Source organism: Chaetodon trifascialis, chromosome 5 (assembly GCF_039877785.1).
Source record: "Chaetodon trifascialis isolate fChaTrf1 chromosome 5, fChaTrf1.hap1, whole genome shotgun sequence".
Classification (NCBI taxonomy): Eukaryota; Metazoa; Chordata; class Actinopteri; order Chaetodontiformes; family Chaetodontidae; genus Chaetodon; species Chaetodon trifascialis.
The window spans coordinates 18808181-18834147 of NC_092060.1; the positions used below are offsets into that span (position 1 = coordinate 18808181).

At 43.1% G+C, this 25967-nt stretch overlaps 1 protein-coding gene across 3 annotated transcripts in view; it reads left to right on the plus strand.

Annotated features, from left to right (window-relative positions):
• mid2 (midline 2) overlaps positions 1–25967 on the plus strand; it is a 147391-nt gene that overhangs the window by 24819 nt on the left and 96605 nt on the right. Inside the window, exon 1 of one of the 3 annotated variants that reach the window (XM_070962634.1) lies at positions 25182–25477. The exons of 1 other annotated variant lie outside the window; for it this stretch is intronic. The gene's annotated coding sequence lies outside the window, so the exon portion shown is untranslated. Of the gene's footprint in view, positions 1–25181; positions 25478–25967 lie in introns of those variants that run through there. One more of the 3 variants, XM_070962632.1, reaches the window with a different exon arrangement.

The following is a 25967-nucleotide window of genomic DNA, read 5'->3' on the forward strand; positions in this document are numbered from 1 at the left end:
TGATTTATTTTGCTACTCCACAAAGTCTGGTTTGCACATCAAAAAAGGAGGGCTATTAGATGTTCTTTACAAATAAGAAGCTTATTAATAATGTAATAGAGCTGAGCCAATGTTAGCATGTTGCATTCAGGCTATGCTTTCATCTGTGATGAGATACTGTTCACCACAGCTCTTTGCTCCCATGCTGAGGAAATGAACAATGATGAATCATTTCAATCATACTAAATTTACATGAAATTAATATTACATAGTCAAATCCTGAACATTACCTGTTGATATCCCAGCATGTGTTGAGTAGAGGTCTGTGAAACCTATTTTTGTAGCATCTCATCTGCTTGAACCTCATTAGAAGAAGAGAAACTCTCTGAGCTCTAAACAAAGTATCAAGATGTAATGATGAATTGGAGCACTACAAGAACATGTGTTTAATTTAAAAGATAATCCAGCAGTTGTGGGCTAGCTGATGGCATTTCCTTTGAGAAAAGATGCTATAGAGTATGAAAGCAAGCTAGTTCTACAGCCCAGCAGCTAACAAGACTGAGCTATGATAATTATCTGACACAGCAGTATAAGGAAGAACAGCCAGTGGCTCAAAGATGCCGATCCAGCTGGCTTACCTGCTAAATAAAACATCGACCGACCCAGCAAGATTAAAAAAAGCCAAACACTTGTTGCACTGCCAGTTGAACCATCCTGGTTCACTGTCTCCCCCAAACCTATGACCCAGTTCCTAAAGTTGAGTTTCTACGTGAGACTGCAGGTGAATTTTCTGAGGTTTGTTTTTCCAATGTGCAAAAGAGACATGAGATGACATTTCTGAGGAGACCACGGAGAGCAACCTCCCACCGTGGCTGCACTGGCTTTGAGAACAGACTGAAGGAAATGTTGGGCTTGGAGTCATGAGCATGAGTATGAGCATACTATTTATTAAGGATGAAAGAAAATGTGCAATAAAAATGCTGCATTGAGAGCTTCAGCTGCTTGGTAGAGGGCCATTGTTGCTGGCTGTTTGGCTGGACCGCAGAAATAGGCACAGTCCGCAGCAGGAAGGATAACAGCAACACTCTGTGCCACCTGATTAGCCTCATGTTTGTCTCAAGGAAGTCCTCTGCACATGACCGATGCATCAAATTCTGATAAGATCTGTCGCACTTTGTTATCTCATTTTTGACCAAAGGACAGCAGCACGCTTGCAGTACATTTCCAGATTCCAGGAAAATCGGTGATGCAGGTGCAGTGTGTGTCGAGAGGCCGATGCTGACATGATTTATAATTTTTAGACCCAATTTAGCATTAAAGTTGCTCTCCCAACTGACAGCTCAAGGTCACACAGCTCTAACACAGAATAGCAAATATAACAGAGGATTTTCTCATCAGTGAAAATATGTGTATAGGAACCTAAACTGGGAATAAATCACCACAAATTTAGGCTGCCCTTACTTGTCATAAGTCATATGTCACAGATGTTGCCTTTGTCAGGGCGCTCTTCTGCTAATAAAGTAAAAAAAACGGCTCAGCAGCTGTGCTTGTTATTAGTTTAACAGCCAGGCTAAAGATGACACCGCCATGAAGGGGTTACTTCACTTCTGCTGCTGTGTGGCTGAATTCAGCAGTGCTCACAGATTTTGAGCCTGACTTTGGGCCAACTCTGTAAAGTTGGAGGTTCTTAGTTAAAAGGCAAGCTAGCTGTCCTCTGAGTGCAGATGCTACAGAGAGCCTTGGAGCTGATAATTAAAAGTGCATCCGACTGAGGCAAAAAGTCGACAGTCATTAAGGTGAGAGGTTCAGCTTTATTGAACAGTCTACATAGGGACGGAGACCTGGCCGTAGCTGGCGCCCCATTACAGAGAAGGTTGGTTATGAGCCACGAGTGCACACCACAGTCCAACTTCATTAAATCACTGAGTCCCTCTCATTAATTTCACAATGCTGAACTTGTAATGTAATTTAGTGCAAATGTCAACCTCAAGTGTCGCATGTGACAGCAGCTCACTCTGGCGTACACACAATGCCACGTTTTCAGAAATACACCGGGTGAGATGCTAACCATCAGCAACAGGCATTTTTTTCATGCATGCTCAGACAGTTAGGACCAACTTTTGCAAAATCTCGCTCTGTTCAGTTCCAAAGAAATTAAGACCATGTAGGCTTTCAATGCAGTCCACAAAGGTAGTTCATGAGTGCCCAACAATCTGATTTCACAGCATTGCATCATATTAGTATAGGCCCAAAAATTCAGTCAATATTGCTGATTTTAAAATGTATTAGAGAGCATTGTAGGGTTGAGAGAGGACAGGAGGGAATGCGTTGCTTTTAAGCATTTTCTCTGTGATTAAAATGGGACCCACCTAATGTCAGTCATAATGTACTCACACCAGCACAGTAAATACAGGACCATTCCACATGCTATTGAAGATATAACAAGTGGTAGAGTGTAGCTAAGTACATTTACTGAATTACTGCACTTTAGTATTATTTCAAGGTACTTGTTATTCAGTGCTTTCATTCTCTGCTACTTTAGGCTTCCAATACTCTATATTTGGATCCACTACATTTACTGGACAGCTTTATTTACTACTTACTTTGCAGATTAATAAATTATGATATATTGTTATAGATTGATCTACCCAGCACTGTATGCAGTATTTGTGATGCTTCCACAGTGATGCATTACTGATTATAATCCATGAAATTATCCATTTAGCACAATGTTTACTTTTACTTTTGGTCATTTAAGTATATTTGATGGTAATACTTACGTGTACTTTTACTTGAATAACCTTGTAAATGCAGTACTTCTGCTTGTACATTTAACCTTAACTGACATAAAATATCTAAGTATGTCCACTGGATATAACATTTATTCTGATGCAGTCTGCAATTCCAGAAAGTGTTATAAAACAGTAAATGAGCAAAATGAATTAATGAAAACATAATAGACCATAGCAGCGCTGGTCATGTGTTTTTAAATAGCTTAGTGGGCTTTTAAAGAGACGTGTTACTGCTCTCCTCATGCTGGGAAAAATGCTGATGGTTGACGCACAATGTTTGTATTCAGTTGCGAGTGAGGTCATAGCAGGAAGCGTCATGAGGATGTGTGAGTTTCCCTGCCGATACAAAGCGGCTCCTGTGCGTTGTGGCGTGGCTGATAATGAGCATAGATGTGTGACTGTGTGTGTGTGTGTGTGTGTGCGCTGAGCCTATTCTGGTAGAGGCAACGCCCTTTCTCATAAAGTGGTCGCCCCGAACATGAAAAGTTTTGTGCTCCCGAAAAAGTTCCCACCAGAACTATTTCCAGCTACACTCTTTTGACAGCGTCTCACCCAAAACAAAGACGGGTCTTTTGTGAGTTGTGCAACATGTGCATGTGCAACATAGTGTACTAGGTTGGTGGTGAACTAAAGAAAATTATTCCCATAAGTGCTTATGTTGAGGAATATTGATAATGTTTGTAACTTTTGGTCAGTTCTGTTGCATCAAAGCCTTGACAGTTAATTTACTCTCTTCATTTGAAAATGAATGAGTTGACTGAGCACAGCGACAGGCTCTGTGCAGCCAGGATAATTGAATATAGTGAACTAGTCATCACTCCTGTCCTTTGTGTTTTATTTGAGCCAAACTGTATCAGTGGTGTTCAAAACTCATTAGCCTGTGTACCTTGCACTGCTGACATTTATCTCCATGCGATACTCCCTTTTGGCATATTAATAGCCGATTTGTGATGGCCGAGAAAAGGGAGCCATTTTAATTTGATGGAGATAGATAGGGTGTTGGTGGAATATTGGATGGTATTTGTCAGATATTAAGTGGGTTTTGCAACCAGAGAGTGGTCACCTCCAGCCAGTAGAGCAGCTAGAAGATAGTGAGCAGGAAAAGTGAAGGATGGCTAATGTCAAGGTGCATTTGAGAGATTTGTGCTGCTACTGCTGAGGAGCTAACAGTAGAGGACTGTGGTTGTACTGGGCGGATCCCAGTGGCCGCCAGCAGGAAACTGTGGTTGTGAGTACTGGAAAGAGGACTCAGCTGACTTTTCTTGAATAAGTCAAGATAAAAATTAAGATATATCACAATAAGGGCTAGAAATCAATAAAAATGTTGTCTTTGCTATGTACCGTGAGACATCATTTCAAAATGGGCTTTATGAATAAACCTAACTTGACTTGATAAAGATGTTGACATGCTCACAGTGTCAGGGTCAAAGAAATCTGGTTCACAAAGACAGTTGAAATTTTATGGTTCACATCTGTTTGCTTTCTGTTTGCCAAACCAGTTTGTGGTCATGAAAAGCCCTTTTAGCCACATCAAAGGTTTGCTGCTGCCCATTAACGCAAGGTTAGCTTTAGTAATAATCACAGAATATTACAAAAAGCAAAAAAACATTAATTTTTCTGACACCAATCTGGTGTTTTCCTTTTAAAGCAGTGTCAGATTGCAGGTAGTCGGAGAATTTCAGTTGTTCCATTTGAATTACATCTGCATGAGTCCCTTAACTTTTGCTATGCTCTGAATGATCCCAATCAACCACTTTTGTCCATTTTTCAGCAGGGAAGGTGATAGAAGCAAATCAATCAACAGACTGAAATGTAATGTCTGGGCTCTGACAGGTTGCTCTCATCAAAGTAAAATCTCTGTCTCTTACTGGAACGTATTCAGGATCCGTGAGAGAGGGACATAATTCCCGAGTTATTTATATTCACAGGTTGGATATTTTTCTCGAGTCCGTTTCCTTTCCTGACTCCCACAGGAAGAGAATTGCAGACTGATGCCATAAATTTTGCAGCAGCTGAAAATTAAAGTGAAAGACAAAAGAAAATCTAGTAGAAGAAGGGAGAGGTGAACAAGTGAGGAAACCATGTTGTTATTTTCTTCACAGGTTGATGACAAACCTGTTTCCTAGTTACGGGCAGGATTTTCCAATGAAAAGAGAGAGACCTCTTTGGCATCACCAGCGCTATAATGCATGAATGTGCTGACCCCATGTTTTCAGTGCCACACCTGTTTCTATTCAGAGGATCCAAATGTTCCACTCGGCGTAAAGAGTTTCCTCTTGTAAAAGCTTTGTGAAGATTAAAGGATACATCCACCTTTTACATTGTTGGCTTGATGTCACCAAACCATCCATTCTACGTGTGTTTTGCGGACTTGGAAAAGGCCTTCAACCTTGTCCCTCGGGCTTGTGTCTTGTGGGGGGTTGCTGTGGGAGTATGGAGCTCTGGTGCATTGCTATAAACCATTTGGTCCTTATGTGGAGTCAGAACTCTGTCTGTATTCTCATCAGGATGTCAGGCACGTTTTGAGTGGGTGTTGGACTTCACCAGAATTATCCCTGGTTGTTTTTGTGATCCTCATGGACAAGATCTGAAGGCATAGCTGGGAGGAAGGGAGTGTCTGGTTGGGGATTTCAGACTCTCTGCACTTTGCTCTTTGCAGATGATGTGGTTTCTTGGTTTTATCAAACTGTTGCCTGCAGCACTCACTGGGCCAGTTTGCAGCCAAGGATGACACAGCTGGGATGAGAGTCTGTTTCTCTGAGTCTTAGGCCATGGTTGTCTAGTAGTGGATTGCCCTTCAGATTATTACTACCACCCCAGGTGAGGGAGTTCAGGTATCTTGTCGTCTTGTTCATGAGTGAGGGTAAGATAGAGTTGGTGTACCGTCACGAGAATTGTGGATATTTTTACCGGACCATTGCGGTGTAGAGGGAGCTGAGCCGGAAGGCATAGCTCGTAGTCGCTCTACGTTCCAAGCCTCACCTATGGTCATGAGCTTTGGGTAGCAACCAAAAGAACAAGACTGCGGAAACAAGCAGGTGAAATGATTTTCCTCCGCAGAGTGTCTGGGCTCACCCCGAGAGATAGCTTAATAAGTTCAAATGTCCGGAGGGAGCTCGGAGTAAAGCCGCCGCCACTTTGCATCAAAGGCTCTAATTGAAGTGGCTCAGGCCTCAGATTAGGATGATGCCTGGGCACCCTTTGGAGGCTTTCCTGGAGCCTCCAACTCTCTAGAGGAATTATATATCTCATCTGACTTAGGAACGCCTCAGAATCCTAAGTCAGTAGCTGGAAGACGTTGCTGGGGAGACGAACATCTGCACTCTTATGTTTAGCCTGCTGCCATCACAATCCAGCTCCAAATAATATTTGGAAAATGGATGGATGGATGGATGGATGGAAGTCATCCATCAGTAATGCATTCCAGGAGTTACTTTGTAATGATATAAATTATCATATAGATTGTATAGTGGAGAGGGTTTCTCATAAATAATTTGTATCCGGTGACAGAACCAACCCATTTAACCTGGGTCCAGGTCTGACGTTGCTGTGATGGCAGCCTTTGATCAAATTGGTACATGGTGAAGTGATTGTGCTTATATCTTTTTTCAATTCTCTTCTTGTCAACCTTGTCTGTTTTAGTTAGTAAGTTTCTGCATCACCCAAAGTGCCTTTCAACAGCTCCTGCAGAATGAGTGTAAACTCGTCACTTTCATAAGTGATAGGTCTTGATGTATTTCCTCAGCCATATCAGTGAACATTCTGTTGTGTCAGTGATCAGAAGCATTCGCCTTTTAAAACGTACCTTCTGGTTGGATTTCATTCTGGTCTATTGATGGAGGTGATGATGAGATTTCCTTTCATCAGCACAGGCGCAAATTGGCTGCTCTGCAAAGACCCTGAAACTCGACTTTTACCTTTGAGTTTTAGCAATGTGATGTCTATGGCAAAATAACACATTGTGCTCTATTGGCTGGGGAATGGCTAGACCATACGCAGTGGTTATTATGTAGCAGTAGGAGATGGTTAATTTCTGCTGGTATAGACTCTAATCTCACAGTTAAATTTGGATAATAGACATTTACCGACACATCAACAGTGAGTGAAACTGAGTGCAGTGCAAGTGATTACTGTTTATCAGAACTCTGGAAACAAAATAAATGTAAAAGAGAAAAAAGCCATTGACTCTGTACAGTTTGAATATTGTTACAATAAATAAAGATTTCCCTTACCAACTGAAAAACATGCATTTTTCATATTTGCTACATGCTGAAGTTTGAGTGCTCCTATATTGAAAATGACTTGATGTCACAGTCTTTAGGTGGTTAAGTAAACTAGTGCTTAGATGGATTTGAATGAAAGGTCTCTTTTGAGTGTGATAAGGTGACTTGTTTGGCATTCAGGAGATGAAAACTTGTTGCATCTCTTTGTCATCCACCAACAGGCCTCTTCTCCTCTTATTGCCTTTTATTAGGCAGCCATTGTGCTGAATTGTAGCACATAGATGTGCACCAGTGATTTAGACACAGTGATGGTGGCCAACAGAAGGAGGAGAGATTGGCAGCATGCAGCCACTTTGTCCATAATTAACCATGGCTTTGTTAGCACACCTCATGTGAATTACTTAATATGCTAAATAATGAGCTGTATTGAAAATTAATGAATGCTTTCTGACTGCTTTATAAGCACAATTCATTATTCAGTGTGCAGCAAATAAACCTCTAATTGAAAAATGTGAATTAAGTGGTCACACAAATGTACCCAGTTTATTGTTGGAATAGCTTGTAACTCTGTCTCTCATTATTTTAGGGCCATGAAATCACTTCAAACCCTAGCATGAAATTCAAATCATAAATTACAGTTAATAATATGGTTTACCAAAGCAGATATCTTTTAATAAACCATGCAGGTGACTATTCAAATTTGGCCTCAACAGTACACTGCAGCATACAATAAACTCCGTCCTTAGACCCTCGATAGGATAAGGAAAAGCCACCAAACAACCTCCTCTCAAGCATGGAGACCTGGAGGGAGTTCAGGGCGCTCAAACAGAGAAGAGGCAGTCCAGCATTCACACTGACAGAACAGACAGACAAACACATAGAAGCAGAGAGACATGACAGCATGCAGACTGGGGACAGAGGGTCAGACGAAGCTGAGTCCCCTGGAGGACAGTGATCCAGATCCAAAGGTCTGGGTGAGGCACAGAGAGCCGGGAAAGGTTCCCGTACGGCCGATGGTCCAGCGGAGAGGAGGTCCAGCAGAGAGGAGATTGAGTGAAAAGAGAGGTGAAGGAGGAGAAAGCCAGAGAGAGAGAGAGAGAGAGAGAGAGAGAGAGGGAGAGAGAAACAAAAACAACAGAAGGTTCAAGAGATTCAGTGGACTTTTATTGGTTTTATCTTGTTTCCTTTGTGTGTTTAACTGAATTCGGACCATTGAGTTATTTTTGAGACACTTCACAACATCCAAGTAATGAAAGCAACCAAATATTTGCAAACATTTTCTTGATTTGTAGTGAATACTACAAAATCCCCACCCTCCAGGTATTAAGCTTTAGAATCTGGACGAATTTTCAATACAGCTTCTTGGCACGATCTCTCTTGCCAAGTCTTCCTCTCTGACGGTCGTGGATGACTCACCAGAATCCCTCCTGAACCGGTTTGGAACAATATCTTATTAGGAACCAAATGATGGGCCACGTGCTCTGTTTTCTCAGATTATTTCATGGCGACAAAACAGTAGCTGCACCTGGCTGGCCCTCGAGTAAACAATGCACTGACTGTCCATGGTGGGACTTCGTCTGCTGACTGCCTCCTGTTGCCTCTGTACGGCGGCCTGCATGTGACAAGATTTAAATGTGGAGTTTGCCATTCTAATCCAATCAACTTGTCTTCTCTGTTTGCTGCACGTCCGTGAATTTGGGCGATGTAGCTGCTGAAGGACCATCAAAGGGTGGGGTGTATATGTTTGAGTGTTGACTTTGAATATCAAGAATCAGAACATATAGACAAGGAAGCGGCTGACTGTGAAAGTGCATTTTTTATGTTAAATTAGAGCAAAGGTAGAACACAGATTGCTGCTCTATTTAGGAATGACTGGTTCTCAGATAGTAACGTGACATGGCATATTACGTTATTCCATATGGCTGTATTGTCTCTAGGCTTAGCTTTTGGAGGGATTATTTATGGAATACCCACCTCTAGCACCTACAATGTAACACCCAGTGTGTGTGTTTATGTGTCTGTGTGACATTTGTATATTCAGCATGTGCATCTGTCGCAGACTATTGCTAGTCATTGCTGCCATCCGCAGCCTCCTGTGAAATTATTGTCTGTTTTGGACTCGAACATGGGGTTTCATGGTAATCTGACTTGTTTTCTCATTATCTTCTCCCCCAGCCCTTCCCCTTCTCTCTCTTTTGGCTCATTATATGTCGTCTGGTTGGTTTTTGCCTCACTTTATCCTCGTCCTTTTCTCTCATTTGTCTCCATTGCTCTCTCTCTCTCTCTCTCTCTCTCCCACCATTTCTCTCTCTCTGTCTGCCTGCCCGTCGTCCACAGCGGTGCTGCTCATTGCTAACTAGGCTGCCTCCAAGCCTACAGGTACATCCCCTCCCCTCCCCTCCCCCCCCCACCTCTTCCTCCCCCTCCTCCACTTCATGCTCTATTTTTAACTCCACTCTGCAGGATCTTTCCCCACGATTCTCCCTCTCCAACCCCAACTCGCCTCTCCATCAGCACCTCTCTACCATTCCAGCCAAGTGGTCGGATCCTGTAGACCAATACCTCTTTATTAATTCATGCCCCTGCTTGTTTGCTTTTCTTTTTTTTTCTCTTTATTGGTGGAGGAAGCGCTGCGTCAACATCATTTTGACCATCTATGAGAAGTGAGTGGCACGGCTCACTCTTTGTTTCCATAACAACATGAAACGCTCCTTTTGGCTTTTTTTTTTACATCATATTACAAATTAAGCATGTTAGATAAAAAATATGTCTTTAGATAGGAGGGATTAGTAGGTAAAGTTGTGGTACAGGATAGGAGGGATGAATTGGGATGGAGGATATGGTCAAGGATCATGATTAGGACTCAAACCCACAATGGTTAAAGTACATGTACCGCTGAGAGCCAAACTGACTTAAACGACCGACTAACACCGACATGGATGTGTTCACATTCACATTTAAAATGGTTTGCTTTGTTAAGCTGCCACCTTGCCTCGCATGGAGCCTGGCAGCCATGTCACCCCCATGCTGAGTGGAAACATAATGTACTTGTTGAACTGTATGGCTGAAGTCCTGGGCCTTGTCAGTCTCTAGCCTTTTAAGACTGCTCGACTGGCTTTTCCCCACATATATCCTCCTGACAACAGCTTACAGCACATAACCTCCTCCAGCAGCTGAGCACCGACGCTCTCAAAGCTCGCTGTGTTTGTGTGGGAAAAGCACGTTGACTTTATTATATACAAGCTGAGTGGGTGTGCAGTTCTCTCATGTAAACAATTGTTATTTACGCTCCTGTGAAGGTAAAGAGGAGCTTTAAATGGATTGAACTGTTCGCGTAGACGTTTCTGTAGTGATTGTAGAGGCTTTTGTACATGATTTATTTTTTTTTAAAAAGCTGATTTCTTTTTTGCAAAAGTGGGTCAGAAGATCTTTATTCAAGAGAATCACTTATTCCCAGCAAAGAAAATGTCTCCTCTGTGATGCAGCTTGCAGAAGCAGCTCTGTAGGTTTCCACATGGCACAGGTGGTTCGACTTGTGTCTCATCCCATCAGAGGGGACGCTGTAATGGACATAATCTAAGACAATTCATGCGACATTGATTCTGAGCGATGTACTTTCTGTTTAGTGATTGCCACCCTGAGGCTTGTGAGGCATAATGGAGGACTAAAGACAAAAAAAAATAATCTATTTTTCTCATGAACAAAGGGTTTGGTTCCCATGGTCACACGGTTTGCCTTTGATGTGAAGCATTTACATCTAATATGAACTTGATCAAGGTTGTCTTTGATACAAAAGGGAGGAGGGACAGAGAAAGAAAAAAGAGCATTAAAAAAGCTCGATTGCGGCTCATTTAAAAGTCATTGAAGCCAGTCGTTCGCCTATTGGCAAGCATTGTTTGCTTTTAATGATGGCATCTCTGGAACAGATTGCACTTTAAATACCTGCTGACTTAAACCATGAATTTCCATTTTTCTGTTGTGTTATACAGACAATTGAGAGGGCCAGCCATGACTGAGATAAACAACATTTTGTCAGCCTAAACCGCTCGATGTGACTCGGTAATTATCCTCGTCTGTGTTCGCAGACGTGGTATTTAGGACTAAGGACAGACCTGCCTTGCAGCATTCCTCCCTGATTTTCCCAAGCAGAGCATACACAGGTAGACGGCTATGAGAGAGTCCATTTGTCAAACTCACAGTCCTTCACGCCTATAGACAACCGTTGTCAATGGAAGGCTTTTGAGTTATTATGTGCCTTACCAAAAGAAGCATGCAGCCTGTTTTTAGAGAGTGGTTTCAGAGGAAACACACACACACACACACACACACACACACACACACACACACACACACACACACACACACTAACTTTCCCCTCTTCTCGCCTGCCTCCTGTCGAGACACATCACACACTCTCCAAACGCTCAGTCTTTGCCTGTCAAGCAGGCACACTCTGCAGCAGATGCAATAGGCCAAGCAGTGGCATGCTGAGATAATGTACACACGAACGCTGCCAAAGTTGCGATGTTCTGTGCAGTCTCGGCTTTGAATGAACAGCAATCATTTCACTGCGCTCCCATGCTTTGGCGTAGTGTTTACAGCCCTTTCAATTTTTTAAAATTGCTCAGTTGGAGCATGTCGCATAAACATGCCTCTCAATAATGCAGCGTAGGATGTTTTTAGCATGTCAACCACCTCTCTTTTCTGTTTGCTGCTTACTGATCGGTACAGCAGAAACGCTCACTTTTCAGCAGCCATAAGCATTAAGTCAGTCATTTTCTTGACTGATTTCGTCTTGGACATATTTTTGGCGAAAGCAGGAGACCCAAGAAGCTGCATTAGCAGGAGCTTTGTAAACTGGTTCTCCTCTATGAGCCACAAGGGTCTCACTGTTTCTCATCTTTCTGCTCCACTTCTGCATCCCCCCTTCTCTGCTCTCTATCTTTTCCCTCTGATGTCTGTTTCTCACTCATCTTCATTCATTCCCTCTTTTTCAAGCCTGGCAAAAGCATAAATAGATTAACACTAGAGAGACGTTAATTGTTGGGGGGTTTTTTGCGCTTTTCTCTTTCCCGCTCATCGAATTTCTTTTCCCTTCCTCTCCTCTTGTCTCGTCCCTCCTCCCTCCTCTGGTGCGTGCCGTCTGACAGCCGGGCTGCCCTGCAGCCTGCCTTGCCCAGGTATAGCACTAGATGAAAGGTTTGCAGCCAGAGTTCTCTTTCAAAGATGCCTTCTGCTGCATCCCTGCTCTCCATGGGCACTCGGTTGTCCCTGCCAGGCAGATGGAGAGAACAAGGGCAAGATAAGGAGACTAAGGAGGGAAATAAGCAAAATAGCAAAGGAAAGATTAGTAGAGACAAACAGCTACAGAAAGTAGAGAAAGAGGGAGCGAAATCTTGATGCGCGTCTTACTCCAGATACAGAAGTTGCACCTGGCCTCTGTACATGATCAAAGAAGCTCAGCATCCAGGTGAGTGCAGCTGGGGAAGTGTTGCACCCCTGCTTTCGCTTCGCTTCCAGTTTGAAGCTCCTCTTATACATCCTGACTAAGTCCGGAGGCCGCCAAGGGACATGAGGGAATTTCTGAAAGTATTCCTGACATGTTTTCATCATCCGATGTCTTGGAGTCACACTGAGGTCTGAGTTCAGTTGAAGAAGTAACGTCTCACGCCTTCAATAAAATCCATTGAACTTTATCTCCTCTGGTGAAATTGAAATGGCTTGTTCAGCCTCAGTGCCCATTCATGTCAGGACTGACCTCTTCATATATTTAGCCTGGATTTTTGTTTCATCAGTAATGTAAGCAAGCTGCTCTCTCTCACATGGATCACACCTAACATTTTTGTCTGTCAAAGAGAAGTTTGATCTTGAGAAAAACAACTTCTTTACAGAAAAAGACTTGTGGAGATGACGTAGACTTGCTATAGCACGTTGTTTTGGGATCAATTCTAAATTCCGCCTTTTCAAAGTAATCAATAGGACGTGCTGAGTCACTCTTAAAATGCGTTGCCACACTGGAAATAGAGACCAGAGGTACTATTTCATTCCCAAAATAGTCTGCTGCCTCAGCTCCCAAACTGCCTTACAAGCCGTTACTAAACCAAATCAAAACACAGCATTGTGCTTGCAAGTCCAAACAGACATTTATTAGCTGCCGTCAGAAGAGTCATTGCCTGGGAATAATTGAAAACTTGCAAAGGGTTCCTTTCTTTAAAACAACCGTCCTCGATGGCATTCTCCTCTGTGATTGGAGAGAGGGCGTGCAGGCTCTATGGTATACCAACATAAATCTTATCTGAAGACAAGCGAGATAATGCACTGTAGGTCTGCGCAGAGAGATTTAGCCTCTGGATGCTGCAGTGACAGGAGATACTGAGGGGAGGCAGTGCGGGCAGTAAAACAACTGACAGTTGGTCATTACGAAAGACGCAGGTGGGCAAAAAAATCAATCACGCCAAGACCGGCCTGGACTCTGACAGATGCCTGACATCTGCTTGATGAAGAGCTCTCCTGTTCCACTGAGTGATGATGATGATGATGGTGAGGAGGAGGAGGAGGAGGAGGAGGAGGAGGAGGAGGAGGAGGAGGAGGAGAGGGAAATGAAAGGGGAAAGAGGGGCAAGGGAATTAGGATGAGTCGGACGATAAGCAAGAGGCATGGAGGAAGAGCTGCAGAGGAAGAGGTGTGAAGGAAGTAATGAACCACTGAATCAGAGAATCAGCAGGAAAGAAGCAAAAGGGTGCAGGTGCTGCGTATGTTAATGAAAAGAAACAGGGGAGAAGTTGAAGAAACAGGAGGAGGCCAGCATTTCATAGAGTCGAGGGAAGAGGAGATCAAGACGAAGGGGGTGGAAAAGATTAGGAAGGGAAGGGCAGGCCAGGAGAACAAGGCCTGAGACATTTTTGCCAACACCTGATGTCAAGCTGTCATTTGAAGTGGCCACAGTTAGCGTAACAGCACTTTAACAACACAGCGTGCAGGTTTGAGAGCTGGGACAGAGTCCATGTTTTGACAACACCTTTATAGGCTATTTCATGGTGTCTGCTCAAACTGTATGAGAAAGTATCTCAAGTGTGAAATGTCACTGCATTATTGGCCCACGCTCAATATCTGGGAGCACTTGATTTAACTTATTTATTTATTTGTTTTCCTGTCAGTTTTCTACTCATTTGAAAAATGCATATATCAAGGGAAATTTCCGACTTCGGGATTACGTCTGGGTTGTAAATGTAGTTTTAAAGGTTGGCCAAAGTCCAGTGAGATTCATTTCAAACGAGCTCTGCAGCTGCAACAGTTTCGAGTTAATTTAGGGAGAATTAAGTGGAACCAAAAGGCATTTATTGTATCATACATACAGCTTAGTCTGACTACTTTATGGTTTATGTGTGAAATGAAGGGGTCAGCAAGTGGGTGCATTCACCTGTTTTTCCAGTCTTCCTGTCATATTAACCTCCATGCCTGTGAGTCTAGGTAGCACAATACAAAACACATCCTTGCTGATGCTAATATCCTCTGTTGCAATCTGTCCCATCAGATTGAGAATCTTTATAACATGCAGAATGCATTGTTGAGCTCTTATCTGTGTGGGACCTCCTTCCTTTTCTTTAGCACAATGAAATGTAACTGCGGCAAATGGAGGGAAATGATGTGTCGCAGCAACCCTGTCGCATGTTTACAGAGCATTAAGTGTACTTATCCATCGCATCAATGTCAGCCTAAGGATTTCACAGCAAGACCAGCGGACAACATATGAGCAAACAACAAGTTTCAGATTAGTGGCTGGGCTGTCAAGGTAGAACAGAAAAGGGCTTAGCTAAGCTTTGCTACTCCTGAACTCTTGGCGCTGTTCTCCTGAAACACCATTCTGCAACCAAGCAGGCCCGACATCTTGTTTTTCTGCATATTTCAGAGCTGGCTCTATGCGTGCCAAGGAACTCCGATAAGAAGTTCATTTGCAGAAAAATTTGTTTTGACAGTCTTTGTTCACGCCCTCTTTGCAAAGCTCCTTAACCTCAAGCGACGAGGTAAAACCACACCCAAACCCGGTAGGAACTCAGGACAGCCAGAAGGTAAATATTAGAGTCAAGCAGAATTATTGTTGGCTTCTCACACACCAAAGCCCCGAGTTGCCTGACGTCTGTTTAAAAAGTCATGAGGTCATTTGCTGCCGAACCAAGAATTATGCAGTGTAAAGAAAGTGAGTGGGATGTGCAATCAGTGCAGAATATGAATAATAAATCATGGGGGTTTTCAGCTGCTTATTCCTGCATAAATCATCCCTCTACTATACTGCTACTGTACTCTACAGCTGATACTTTCCTATTGGCAGTGCTCTTCTTATTACATGTAAAACTTCACCTGTCATGTTCTGATCAGCGGTTTTCAACTATGAACGCGTAGCAGTGACTAGACAGTCCGTACTTGAGTGGAGGACAGAAGAGGCAGGAGTGGGAGGGGATGGATGAAATGCAGGTTTCACTCTGATTTGGATGTAACCATTGTATTTCTGGCACATGCTCAGTCACAATGAAAGACTCTACCAATTATATTTGGTCATGGTTTGCTTAAATTGATTTCCACCATTTGTTCCCGATGTGCAGTCACAGTGGCGTCTTTCAGAAATCATTCTGACAATATTAACATGACGTTCTTTCAGTTTCTTAAAGAAGAAATTAGATTACATACACATGATTAGTGCTCACATGCACATACAGTAGCCATGTGCTTTCAATGGTCTCGCATATGATCACGCTATCCTCATGTGCTGTGCAATTTGACTTAAGCTCTCCATTTGTTGTAATATGCTACTGATACTTTTTCTTTTTGCCATCCCTCAGTTTATGCTAATAAGTGCTGCACAGCTCCTAGCGTACAATGCACTGTGTAGAGTCTTTGCTGCACACACTGCCTGCTCCATACTATCTCTCAATCTCTATTTATTCCTTCTCTACGGGATGCTCGATTCATCTTTTGAGGCACCCTGTATCTCCCAATCCCTGCCTCCTACCTCCATCTCTGTCCTCTACCTCAGTTCTTTTAGCTCCTGCTTTAATCAAGCATCTGATCACAGGCCCAGGAGGACGAGGGATAATTAGATTAGGCCTGTACGTGTTTACACGTTCTGATTTACATTGAGCTTTCCCTGTCTTTCTCTGCCTGACCCATATTTTCTCTATATGCCTCCTCCGTCTTTTTGCTTTTTATGTCCTCTTCTCAGGCTCCCTCTGTCTTTCCCACTTCTGTTGCTTGCCTTTTGCTGCAGCAGCAGCACAGATACACACGCTTTGTTGCAACAACAACCGGTAATGTCATCCACCCTACACCAGTGAGGTTTTAATTCCATCACTGCAGAGTCAGATCTCATTATTTCAGCTCAGCTGATGGCCTGATGCTTAATCTGTCATTCTCATTGTTTCACTTGTTTTTCATGAGACGGCAGTTGTGTTGTGGCTTATGTAATAAACATTCACTAGGCGACTTCTTTTATAATGGAGCTGTTAGAAGGGTGCGTGTGAGTGTTTGTGTGACACTCACAGTGACTGATCAGCATGTTTAGCACTTCTCCTCCGGTCATCTGTCATTAAAACTGTCCTTAGTGCAGCCTCCTCCCTTCAGGCCACCTGAGTCTGAGAACCAACCATGTTTTACACAGTGGAGCTATCCATCCAGGGGAAAATTGTTGTTGAGGCTACAGCTAATTACGGAAGCCCTGAGAGGCAAGTGAAAATAAAAATTCTGGGTGATCTGTCTCATCTAAATTGTTTTCTCTCCTGTGTTTATGACTTCAGGACATGTGGAAAAAAAAAGGTTTTGGCAGGTGAAATTGTTTGTTTGTTTTGTCAGGATCATTTTTGCTGTTGTAATACTCATTTCAGTCACAAGAGGCCGAAGTGCGCCACACATGGCCAGGAAGTCCTTCCTGGCAGAAAGCTTTCTAGCAGAAAGGCCTAAGGAAGTCAGGTGACGTAGTGACAAAGCACACATACCGAGGCAGTTGGTGTATAAGCTTTCTCCCAGGACACCATGGTTCGTCTTCAGTGTGAATCCAAAAGTCAACATTGACTTATTTTTAGACTTAGTTGACACAGGAATTTGACTTGGTAACACAGCACAGCGCAGAACTTTCAAAATGAAAACGCTAAGTTAAAATGTAAAAGAAAGTACAAGAATTATATACCGTTGAGAATAATAAAATATGCCATGTTATGTTACATATACAGTTTGGAATTTGTACGCAAGTCAGGAATAGTACAGGAAATATGCTGCTTGATGCTACATTTGCACATATTGCAGTCCTACAAGTCGGGGGTGGTACTGTCACAGTGTGTGGTGCACTTCAGCCTCTTGTGGCCAAAAGGAGTATTACAACCACAAACACTTTTTTTTTTTTTCCCCCACCTGGCAAAACTTTTTTCAACCTTTATGTGAGAACCTTGGAAAGATTATTTTGGCAGAACTATTTATTTCATCTGCTCTTGAGCGATAAACACAGGAGAGAAAACAAGCTAGATTAGGCTGAATCAGCAGATTTTTTTTTTTTTTTCCTCACTGACCTCTCAGGGCTTCTGTAATTTATGCACCATGCAGGATCCTGAGTTTTAGCCGCCAACCCTTGAGAGGAAGCGTAAAGTCTTTGCAATAGGGGAAATGAAATTATAAGTGCTTAGCAGGAGGGCCCTATTGATCCACTGTGACAGCGATAAGGTGAGTGAGCCAATTCCAGATGCCTGTAATCCTAAACGACTTCCGTGGTGCCCAGGGGATGTGGGATACTCATTTTACATAATTGACCATATCTGCGTCATTGAGCAATACTAAGCAGTGCTCTAATTTGGAATGTCTTTTAAAGGCTTGATCCGTGATCCAGATGTAATCAAAAGTGAAGCGCAAACGCTGCACATCAAAACACTGAATCCTGCTATCGCTCTCAAATTGACTGTACTATTCATCCATTTTTCCAGTTTTCTCATGCATGTTTGTTTACTTTGTTTCTGTAATATTTCCAAGCGCAGAAGTGAAGCTAAAATTGTGATGATGTTCACTTAAACTCTTCAATTATAAAAGTGAGTATATCTGAATTTATGATAACGGCTGTCTGAACTGTTTCAGTGCGTCATTTTAAGTCTGTCTCTGCAGTTCATTAGGTCACTGTGAAGTAAAAAACATGACTTTAATGGTGTTGTGACAGACACCAGCAGCAGAATTAATATTTGCTGTATGTGTCCCAGTCAGAATGTATTTAAAAAAGCTCTAACACACAAGTCACCCTCTTGCCTCTGGAAACAAATCTCTCTATCTGTGATACAGTGCGGGGCTACCAGTAAACCAGTAAACCAAAGCTCAACTTGTTGCATCATCATCGGAAAAAAAAAAAAAAAACAAGAAGCAGCTCCCATGATCCTACAGACTCTGACAGCTGACAACGAGCGGCATGTTCCCCAGCCGGGTGGCCACTCGAGCAGAAAACACAAACGTGACATTATGGAAACGAGCTGCATTTGACTCCGCGTTCCTTTTTAGAGGTTTCAGACGGCCATGTTTATATGGAAGCCTATCAGAGGAAGTTACATAAGTATTACAGTGTTGTCATGAAACGTTGGTTTCGCTCGCTGTTGGGTGGTGTTGCTGTTATGCGTTGGCTGTATTGATTTTTACTTGATTCTTTTAACAAGTAACGTCCCATCTGCTCCTTTTCATTTGAATTGTTCTAACTTCCCATTTATGGCTCCGATGACCTTTTTTCTGTATCAGTTGTGCTGTGTGGAAAGTTCCTCCCAAAATATACAGATTAACTTTATGTTCAAGCTCGAGTCTCCATCAGACATCCAGCTTTCAAATTGGTTGCGCGTGGTTTTAGTCTGCTAATCCTAATGAGTTGCCCCAAAGCTCCTAATTGCATCTGAGTTCTATAATGTCCAAATATTATCTAATATTATGAATTATGGTGTAGATACACTACTGGCTAGATAAGCACTGTAATTATAACAAACAGTGTTAAGGAGCTATAAAAGCTATTAAAATCTCTGTTTATAGTATCTGTCAATGGGCCTTTTCACACCAGACGGTCAAAACAAAGGTTCATGGGTGTTTTTTACATTGTAAAGTGCATTATATTGGGTCAGTTTTTCACTAAAGAGCTACACGTGGCAGATTTGTTGTCATCACCTGCGTCCCCCTGTACTTGCAGTTGATTGGTTTGTCGACGAGCACGTGTCTGACGTCTCGCTCTCATCTTGTCTGAAAATAATAGAGAACAATACTTTTTTTTCCAGCTGACTCTTTATGAAGTCATCGCACTAACTGTCTCCTCTCCCGGTGTGCTACTGCGGCTCATTTTGTTTTGTTGCATCGTTCATCCAAAAAGATTTCACACGAGAAACGAGCCGAACTAATTCGATGTGCATCGGGATCACCTCATTTCAGCAGGAGGGTCGGCTGTTTGGCACAGTTTGGATCAAAGCGAAAAGTCTCAAAGTCTGGACCAGTCGAGGTGTGCTGTAAAGTTCAGCTGCAAAGGTCAGTGCAGTTAGAGGGATCATTTTGACCACATATATTTGTTGTCTTAGCATTGCACAGTACTCTGACTCTCTGGATGACAAACACGCACGTGGATCACTGTCCATTCGAATGACCATATAAGAATGTGTGAACAGGTGGAAAGTGGACATTTTCTTTTCAAAATGTTTTATGTTTTTCTCTCTCTCTCTCTCTCTCTCTCTCACACACTGTGATACAAACGAGCACAGTAGTCGTCAGTCCTTTGATTTGGCTCTGTGTCTGTGGACAGCCTGCGTTCGGCTCCAGCCGGTCTTGGTGTGGAGCCAGAGGGTGAAGAAGGCAACGTGACTATGATAAGAAACACTGGGCCTTCCCTCTGCTGAGCACACACATGCAAACACATGCACACACACACACACACACACACACACACACACACACACACACACACACACACACACACACACACACACACACACACACACACACACACAGCCATTGCCAGTCAAAGAACACAGGGTTATTTCATCCGACAGGGGTCATCACGTCTTCAGTTTGGTTTACACTGCCAGCACCAATATAGTTTTCTCTTACCAACTATACATCCGATCCTGTCACCAACGTGACACCGATCTGACCTGCTCACCGTCTAAATATATGCACCACTACACAGTTAAGCCTCCCTTCGATATCGCTGTCAAACTAAGTCCTGGAGGAAGCAAAAATTCACGGATTCAGCATTTCTACTTAAAGCAGCATGTCTGCAGTAACAGAGCTGACACTTTGGGCTCTTGTAGCTACAGTGGCTAGTTTGCATCAGTGTCCAGTTAGATTTGTTTAAGTGAGACTGAGGATTTCAGAAGGGAAAACACACCTGCTCAGCTGCATAAAGGTGAACACGACAGCATTCGACAACACACAGCGCCCTCGGTTCTCCACCTGAAACAGTTTTGAAAACCTGAACCAGTCCTTTGTTTATTTTAAAGCAAAAAAAAAAAAAAAAACCCAAACAAACAATAATCTTCTCACTATTGGCAAAAAATATCAGCTTAGAGGTGGCGAGACTAATGGAAAGCTGATGGAGCGACGCCACACCCAGCGACTTTATGCCCTCTGAGTGTTTTATTGATCTGTTTATGGGGGCATCAATTTTTAAATGAAGAAGATGGCTTAGAGGATGTCACCTTTAACTACATTAAAAAATGTTTATTACTACCAACCTGTGGCATTTTATCGCGGTGAAATAACGGCGAAATACACATACGTTATTTGAGTTACAAGGCTATTACTGTTCTGCTCGGTGAAGCGCTGTTAAATTACTGGTGCATTTGTTGCCGAATGAAAGTGAATGAAAATGTTCACAGTACCATATTACATCTCCCAGCTATCTCGCTAGGTTAACAATGGGTGATTGTAATCAAAGAAATGAAGATAACAGTTCAGTAAAATGAGAGTGAAATGAAATGATCACCACAATAGCAGGAAACACATGCAGGCACAGAATATTAACAGAACCGGATCACTCTCCGGAGGTCTCCGCACTCCGACAGAAATTCTTATGTTCTGAAGGGAACAAAGGTTTTTTTATGTCTCTGCAATGAGTGGTTTTCCCAATCACTTCATGTTGCTGCAGCACTCAGACAGACTGCTGCTGTACAATAAGTCCCTGATGAGCTGTGGGCTCAGGGCTGGGAGAGGAAAGAGGAAGACGGGAGCTGATGCGTTTCCTCTGGATACACACTGTTTGGTGGTGTTGGTGATTTGTCATGTAAGTGCATGCACACACGCACACACACACACACACACATACACACACACACACACACACACACACACAGACATTGTTAAGTATTGGCGCTGATGGTAATTTGATACTGAATATGCCCCATGCCTGGGCTACAGTAACACAATAGTGAGGCCAAGTCTCCAGTGGCCAGTGTGTTTACTGTCCACAGCAGCCTCAGTCCTCCAGCCTGTCCTCATTCTGTCACAGGCTCTTTGTCTTTCACATGTATTCATCACACTTTCCATCATGTCTTCTGTTTTCTAAGGCAACCTTTTTCATTCCAAAACAGTCAAACAAGTGCTGCTTCTTTACTATCTTATTGCACACGTACAGTGATATCACTGGCGTTGTGATTGTCCTCCAGGCTGACATGGAATTATTACACATTAGCATCTCTGTTTGCTAGAAGTGTCCCTACAACATGGGCCAAAATAAGCTTTACAGTAACTTTTTATTCAAGAAGCATGGGAGCAAACTGATATTCCCAACTGAAGTCCAACTCTGATTCCATTCAAACAGTGAAGTCATACACAGTATTATTGCCTCAGGAGGAATTACAATATAAAAGTTGATAATATATAGCATTAATATTTGGTTTCTAGGCTCTGACCTCGTCAAGTGCCAAAATTGGCACAGCCCAGAGCGGGGAGTAAAGATTATAACTTCCCCCACAAAGAGAAACATGGTGTCAACAGATGATGTGGAGCTTAAAAATGTTTTATGAACAGGAGCAGCAGTGGTGGCAGCAAGTGAGAGCATATAGCTATCAGACTGTATGCACTGACAGCCGAAGCACTTCTCGATAATCACAAGGATGCCTTGGATATATGTACGCCATAAGAAGAGTGTGTCATGTGAGTGTAGCAGCAGACTCAAGCTGACTACCTGAATGAGCTTGTCTCGCCCGCAGGCTTTGCTTTATTAATGAAAGGCTGCAAGTGTTATCAGGTGTTATCAGTTGTATTTGCTTATGTTGCTGTAATCTCATGGGAGTGGTGTGATAGCCAGCTAGTACTACAGTATGTCTCAGTAGCTTAGGGTGAGAGACTGGGGAAAAAAAAAAAAGACACGGGCTTCTGTCAAAATGTCAACAGCAGTCCTCGGACCAATCACAGCACAGCAGCAAGTGGCTGCTCCGCACTGCGAGCAGACATACATTAGTGCTATCCAGCCCACAAATTGCTGAGTTCATTTAGAGGGCTGGATGCTGAAGCTGCCTTCAGAGGAGACGACTGCCAGTCACAATAATCAGATGTCCACGTGGTCAGCGGGGATATCTAAGTGAAGACAGCACTGATGGATGCCTGGGGCTGGATCCAGGCTAGGTCTTTGCAGTCAATCAGCGCAACCATTCTGTCAGACTCAAAGGGTAAAAGACCTATTAAAATCCAAAATATGCCCCCTGTGAATTAAAGTTTAATATTTCTTGCTGTAGCATGCACTAAAGAAAATGTGCTCCCTTAATAAGATCTGATCACATATGGAAAATATGCAGGGATTTGCTGTAGTGTAGATGAGAAAACAGTTGTCCATTAATCTGTAACATATTAGAAAAATTCATCTTTTGTGTTGACCAACCAAATCCAACTGCACCAAATTACTGAGTACAGTCAACTTTTTGGAAAACTATAATTAAGATCCACACTTCGTTTGCACACAATTCGCAATCTATGTTATTCTTGCAATTGGACTGAAATACCATTCTACCTGTTGGTCTGGTAACCCCACGGCAGCATCACAGTGACAAGATTTTGGTGGGAAAAGCAGAACAGATGGAATCTACCGTAGGGTGCAGGGCAGGTCAGCAGGACGATTTGCACAGTGGGAGGCCGACACTGCTGCAGACAGGAAGACAGGGTTTGGCCACGAGGAGGTCCACAAACAGTTATCAGGACAAGAGAAGGCATGACTGCTTTTGTAGTTGTCTTCAATGTAGACAAACAGGTAAATATAGTAAACAGAAGGCTTAATGAAACAGACAGGCTGTCAGACGATTTGTGGTGACTTGTTGACAGTCATTGAGCACACCTGCTTGTCAGGCCGCACCTTGTCTGGTACTGTTTATCCACCGTGTTACGCCTTCGTGCCACTGCTTCTTTCTACACTCTAGGTTCATTTGACTGTGTGGTAAACTATCAAACACATGTTTCATGGTATGAATGATATTCAGCCAGTAATCCTAATCCCATAAAACTATCAATGACACCTCAACAGTGACATCTAAAAAGGCTGTACAAATACTGTACAGTATGTATGGAGGCTGCTGCCTGCAGAAGAGTATTCATTTGACATGACCAGTGATTTTTGAGGGCAACAGTCAGAAATAACTCTTCAAAGCATCCTTTGAACTTGGCTTTTAAACGCTGTTCGTACAGTAGCAGTTGTTGATATGTCAAATACACTTTTTCTTAATCTGTAGGAGCCTAAAGGGGTGTATGATCAGTTCTGGGTAACATTTGCCTCAATACTGCATTACTCTGACGATTTAATAACAGAGTATTTCTATTAAACTTTATTTGTACAGCATCTTCTGTACGAGGAATGCAGCTCAAGGAGCTTTACAACAGAGAAATTACATGCATCAAGTGCTTGACATAAATACGACAGAATAAACATAAAAACAAGGACAGAAAATAAGATGGAGAATAAAACCCACTTGATAATAAGTGTAAAAATAAGATAACAATAAGGTTGGAAATAAATATGTAGAATGCGTAACATAAGACGGAAAATAAAACCCACTGAAGAACAATGAAAAAACGAAAGTAGACTTGCATCTGTCTTTTATTATGAGGCATGTGGCCCTAATGCAGAGAGCAATGCACGGGGAGGAGATGGTATTACAGGCAGAGTTCAGTCAGACAGGTGCAGTCTGGAGGGAAAGCTCTGCAAAACACCCGAACCTCTGCACTGTTTCCAACACACATCAAAGCAGCAGAACACACACGTACAGAAAGAGACAGCACCCAGATCCCCTTCCAACAAACTTCTGGTTCCTCTGACATTTTTTTTTCCAGCATATATCTCCAGTGTGTGTGTGTGTGTGTGTGTGTGTGTGTGTGTGTGTGTGTGTGTGTGTGTGTGTGTGTGTGTGTGTGTGTGTGTGTGTGTGATATTGTGCAGAAACACAACGGGAGACATATAAATCACCATTTAGTAATAAAATGTGCCATATAGGAGCATTACACACACAATAAAACACACAGGGATTACTTTGCGCACACACGCTCAGAATCAAGTAATTAATCCAGGAAATTAAAGTGTGATATCGCCATTATTATAAACCACTTTTGCCCAAGTTTAAATCTATGAATATTCTAATTGCCGCCTTTGGGCCCTTTTTTTTTTTGCAATTGAACATGATATTACCTCCCTGTTTTAACTTATTGATACTAATGAACAGCGCAGGACTTTTAATATCTGAAGCCTGCTTTATTACCCAGGCTTGCATCATTTTCCAGGATAAGAAAATGAGGAGCGATTGTGGCCTTTAATTCATTCGTCATCCTGGCTGGAAAACTGCTGTCATCCACTCTTAACCGCCTCTGTTAAGGTGAATTAAAGCGGCTGTGACCTCACTGCCTGACCCCTGTTAAAGGGCAGCAGGTTGCAACAGTACCGAGGTAACTTCATAGTTGTTACCACCCGCTTTGGCCTCAGACTTAAACGTGAGGATCCAAATAAGATCAATGAATCAGTGTGACGTGTTGTCTGCTGCCAGCGCGCGCATTAAATTAGCCATTTGGCAACAGTAAGCGCGCGTTACAGTTTGGAGTAACGCGCCGGGCTCCGCTCAGCTGAACGCACTGAAGCCGCTCTATCTGCTGGCTTTTTGCATTGTATGGGTAGGAGGAGCCGCTTTCCTGTGATTGTCTGGCTGCTCTCTCTCTCTCTCGCTCTCTCACTCTCCCTCTCCCTCTCAGCGTTTCTCTTCCCTCTCTCATTTTTCCAAAGTTGAATATTCCGCTTGCCTGGGAGCTGTCGCCAGCGGAGCGCTGCACCGGGCTGCTGTTTTGCGTCGCGCGCCGTTGCGCCGTTTGTGGAACAGACTCGGGGAGAAGGAGTCATCAGCAGTATCCCGGCTCGGCTCGGCTCGGCTCAGCCCCCTCCTCTGTCCACCCGCGCCCGTGTTTCTTCCAACTTCATTTCGGGCTACTTTCAAGATGACAGAAGAAAAGAGTGTTCGGCATGTACGGCTGGTAGGTGTCTGAAACCCCTCCCCTCGGCGCGGAGAGGTGTCTGGCTCGGTCTGGCTGCTGCGTGGGGTTCAGGTTTGTGTCAGCGCACAGACACGCCGGGGTGAGAGAGGCGCCCGGGAATAGAAACGGGAACCGGTGGTTATTTTTTCCACCATCTATTGGGGATTTTCTTGATGTGTTCTCCGTAAGCTTTCTGCTGAATGGAGCAGATTCAGACGCGCACGTCTGAAGTAGGCTGCTGGCAGAATGGTCCAACTTGAGACACTTGGTGCGTTATGGACAGGGTCTCCCCTGTGTTGTCATGTCTAGAGACGTGCGGATCCAATCTGATGTTCGGCCATATATGGACAGATCTGTGTTGTTGGTTTAGCGGGCTGCCAAATTGGACAACAGTAATGTGTGTGGATGCTTGTGCTGAGAGTGAATCATAAGATAAAGACAGTATGTTTTTCTTACATTGTACATTTTTGCCTTGATGTGCCCTGTAACC